The following is a 4,898-nucleotide window of genomic DNA, read 5'->3' as shown; positions in this document are numbered from 1 at the left end:
ACTTATGGGGACATCGGAGGATTAGGCTCTTACTGTACGGGGGCATATGCGGCACTTATGGGGACATCGGAGGATTAGGCCCTTACTGTAGGGGGGCATATGTGGCACTTATGGGGACATCGGAGGATTAGGCTCTTACTGTACGGGGGCATATGCGGCACTTATGGGGACATCGGAGGATCAGGCCCTTACTGTACGGGGGCATATGTGGCACTTATGGGGACATCGGAGGATTAGGCCCTTACTGTAGGGGGGCATATGCGGCACTTATGGGGACATCGGAGGATTAGGCTCTTACTGTACGGGGGCATATGCGGCACTTATGGGGACATCGGAGGATCAGGCCCTTACTGTACGGGGGCATATGCGGCACTTATGGGGACATCGGAGGATCAGGCCCTTACTGTATGGGGGCATATGTGGCACTTATGGGGACATCGGAGGATTAGGCCCTTACTGTATGGGGGCATATGGGGCATTTATGGGGCACACCCTGCCCCTTTCTCCCGTCCTCAGACCTCTCAGTGATGCGTTTACACCACGTTTCCCCCTGATATGTGAGATAGACGTGTAGGAGCGTGAGGACGCGTGCACAGTTACGGTTATTACATACCTGCCGCATACTTTGTATACCTGAGCGCTGACTCTCGGCCTCTCCACCCTCAGCACATACCTGAGCCCCGCAGACCGGATACATTTCCTATGAATACCTTCATTAAAATTATCCTGATTATTGGACGAACAGGATAAACTGGACTCTGACGCCAAACCGGGAGGATGAGAGAAGCTGCGTCATCCAGCACCACTACGGCTGCTGCTCTCCAAGGCTCCTGAACAGGAATCTTCCAGGTATTCCACCATTGGTGAGGAATCACTGCTGTTGTATGTGGATCTGCCATTCAGGAGTCTGGGAAAGCAAAGAGCACGACGGCTGCATAGATGTAAATCATTCAGCTGAGGCGAAGAAAACGAAATCTCCGAGCTCTAAAAAATACTTGGAGGACCCCCGAGCGTGCTCGAGAAATCTTGAGTAACGAGTATATTCGCTCATCACTAGTCTTCTGCCGTTTTGTGTATACAGCTCTCCTGCAGACCAATGTGTCTCCATAGTGACAGACTACAAACAAACCCTTTTTGTAGTCTGAGTCTTTTGACACACTCCTTTTAGCTGACCTTTGATAACCTTAAAAACGTATACAAAGTGTATTTTATTCCAACTGGGAGACTGCCGCCAAAAAAAGGGGAGACCTTCCGGAAAGGATTTTCTGGGTGTCACCGAAGCTTCACAGAAAGCAGCGTCCCTGGAAGGTTTCTTGTGTGTGATAATCGGAAGTTCCATCATTAGGCAGAGCCTTGGTGTCCATATGTGCGTATGGAGCGTAGAATGGGGGGTCCTGAAATTAGGGGGTCTGGTCATGGGAGCCGCAGTCAACAACCTCCAAGACATCGATGCCTAAAAGTGGTCACATATATTGAAAAGGTATCGCCAATGATGTCATCACGTTTCTAGTATTACACACATATGATGTCATCACTTTTCATTACATCATATTTCCGCCATATGATGATGATGTCATCATGTTTCTAGTATTACATATAGAGAATTAATGATGATGTCATCACATTTCACTTTGCTACATTGCCACTATGCAATGATGATGTCATCACGTTTCCATTGCTACACACACATTGTCAGTGATGATGTCATGCTTCCATCATGCACGTATTACACACGTGACCAGTCTTTCTAGTGCCATCAGCCGGTTCTGGCTCAAATTACAGTGAAATTCCTATAATCGGACATTTGATAATCCAGAAAACTTCATTAATTCCAGCACAGAACAGTCAGTTCTGCTGAGCGTGCATTTGTTCAACCAAAACCAACCAAAATCGGCCTATTCGGCTGGCTGACATCTGAGCTGTGTGCACTGATGCATAAATCCATATACAAACCAATATAGGAAACTCTGTAATACATCTTACCAAAGAAATCTACTTCTTCCTTCACTTATGAGCCACTTCTCCTGGTTCGCCTCCTGATCTCATCACTGTGAAAAAAATGCTAAAAATCTGTCTTGGTAACAACAAAATGGACTGCGAGCTCACTGAAAGGTCAGATTACAGCTGCCTATTGTAGTCTATGGAGAGGTGAGGAGGGGGGAGAAAAGGGACAAGAGACTGTACAGAAGGGAGTCAGAAAAAATAAAGTACTGGTTGTTTTCTAGCAAGTGTTTTATCTGACAGAGTAGCTGGATTTACAGCTACATTGCTTAGTACTGCTATATATTATCCTCTTTTGCTACTGCTGCTTTATAGGTTCCGGTGAGTTAATTATTTCTCCTCAGAGCTGGATTCAAAGCTACAACTCCCAGAACTGGTGTCAAATGTCTTCCAAGCTGCTGTTTTATAGTAAGTGTTTACAGCTACACTGCTTAGTACTGCTGTATATTATCCTGTTTGCTCTTGCTTTATAGTTTCTAGTAAGTGATTTATCTCTCCCCAGAGTTGGATTCAAAACTACAATGCCCAGTAGTGCTGAAAAATGTCCTCCAAGCTGCTGCTTTTTAGCAAGTGCTTTAGCTTACCAAAGAACTAGATTTACAGCTACACTGCTCAGTATTGCTGTATATTTTCATCTTTGCTCATGCTTCTGCTTTATAGTTTGCAGCAATGTATCTCTCCCACGAGATAGATTCACAGCTACAATGCTCAGTACTGGTCTAAAATGTCCTCCAAGTTGCTGCTTTCTAGCAAGTGCTTTAGCTCACCAAGGGACTAGATTTACAGCTACACTACTCATAATTGCTATATATTTTACCTTTTGCTCCTCCTGCTGCTTTTTAGTTTCCAGTAATTTGTCTCTCTCCAGAGATTGATTCACAGCTACAATGCCCAGTTCTTCTGTAAAATGTCCTCCAAGCTTCTGCTTTCTAGTAAGTGTTTTAGCTTTACAGGGAGCTAGATTTATAGCCATACTGCTCAATACTGCTGTATATTCTTCTCTGAGCACCTGCTGCTGCTTTATAGCTTCTAGTAAGTGATTTCTCTCTCCCCAGAGCTGGATTCACATCTTCAATGCCCATACTGCTGTAAAATGTCCTTCAAATTGATGCCTTCTAGTAAGTGTTATATCTCATGCCAGAGCTGGATTCACATCTACAATGCCTAGTACTGCTGTAAAATGTCCTCTGTGCTTCTGCTTTCCAGTATTGATCTCACTCCCAGTGCTGAATTCACGGCTCCACCGCTCAGTAATGCTGTGTAATATCTTCCATGATTCTGCTTCTGAACATGTACAGTACTACATTATTATTATTGTTATTCCCCCATGTACACAGGACAGATTATTCGGAGCAATCACCTGAAGTGACAGGTCTCAGCAAAGATGAACTGTGTGTTAATTTGTGGCTTCCTTAATCCTCAGATTTCAGTTCTGGGCTGGTGGGGATCCAGACTGATATTGGGGGTCCAGGATGATGCTGGGGGTCCGGACTGCAGTCTGACAACTTCTGTAATCTTTCACTTTTCATCTCAGTAGGGGAAACAGTGATAATAAAAATGGCGCAGGTGTAAGCAAGATATGCCACATTGTAACGCTCTGCCAGCTGTGAGGTGGAAAAACGCTTCCTGATAAACACAATATCATGGCTCAGTATCATAGTGTCACCCTGATGTCCTCCTTATAGACCCCGACTTCTGGGCCTTCACCCCCTGCTCCTTGTCCGAGCCTAAATGGGATAAAATCTCTTCAATGAAACTTAAAATGTATTTTAATGTATTCGGTCTTACTATATGGGCACGAACGTAATTGGCAGTATGATATGGGTGATAATTAACATAGTATTATTCTATGGTATTATTATGTGGGCACTAATGATTGGCACAATCATATGGGTGTAGTATAAGAGTATCATGTTCTTCCTCCTAATATAAGTGATATAATAATATGGGCACTCATGATATGATATAGGCCCTAGTAGACATAATATCATAATATGGATCCTAATATAGATGATGGGTGCGCAGTACCATTATATGGCTCCCAATAAATATGGTATTATTACATGGGCACTAATGAAACAGCGATATAGGTGCAACATAATAGTATCATTATATGGTCCCTTGTATAGATCATATTATTACATGGGCATTAATAAGTGGCAGTATGACATAGGTGTAATATAATAGTATCATTCTATGGCTCCTTACATAGATGGCATTATTATATGAGCACTAATAAGTGCACTATGATATACCGTGGGTAATAGTATACATAGCATTATATCTACTTATATAGATGGTATCATTATATGGCTCCTTATATAGATGGTTTTATTATATTGGCAGTAATGATTGGCACGGTGAGATGGGTGACAATATGATAGTATCTGTGAAGAATATTGGAGATATAATTTCATGACAATTGTTTGTATCCTGATTGGCAGGGGGTCAAGCTTCAAAAGGCTGCGAGTGACAGATCTCACACCTTGAGCCAGCAAAGCTCAGAACAAAAGCCATGCCCTCCAGCAGTACCACTTCACCATTTGCCACACAAGGGCCGTGTCCACGGTAATGTGAATGGGTTATCCTGACAAGGGGAGGTTGCAAATAGGCGCCTGGGGGAACATCGGAAAGTGCTGCCCCCTAGTCCCCTCTAAAAGGGGAGGTGTGAAGAATATTGAAGATATAATTTTATGCCAATCGTTTGTATCCTCTGTGCATTGGATTATAAGCCCCCCTTCAGTATGCAGCTGTAACAGAACAGCTAGACCCCCTTCAGTGTGCAGCTAGCAGTAGCAGAGGGGGTCAAGCATCAAAAGGCTGTGAGTGACAGATCTCTCATCTTCAGCCAGCTAAGCTCAGAACAAAAGGCTTGCTTGCTATTTGGGTACCATGCA

General features: G+C 43.7%; 1 long non-coding RNA gene across 1 annotated transcript; it reads left to right on the top strand.

The window, feature by feature from the left end:
• The first annotated feature begins 2,314 nt into the window (after positions 1 to 2,314).
• Positions 2,315 to 4,552, top strand: LOC143809031 (uncharacterized). Its single transcript, XR_013222035.1, has 3 exons — positions 2,315 to 2,409; positions 3,057 to 3,119; positions 4,446 to 4,552. It is a non-coding gene; the product is annotated as an uncharacterized LOC143809031 (long non-coding RNA).
• The last annotated feature ends 346 nt before the right edge of the window (positions 4,553 to 4,898 follow it).

The sequence above is a fragment of the Ranitomeya variabilis genome, chromosome 2, assembly GCF_051348905.1.
Source record: "Ranitomeya variabilis isolate aRanVar5 chromosome 2, aRanVar5.hap1, whole genome shotgun sequence".
In the NCBI taxonomy this organism is placed as follows: Eukaryota; Metazoa; Chordata; class Amphibia; order Anura; family Dendrobatidae; genus Ranitomeya; species Ranitomeya variabilis.
The sequence above is the reverse complement of the archived record's forward strand: the minus strand, read 5'-3'. Positions and strand labels throughout refer to the sequence as shown.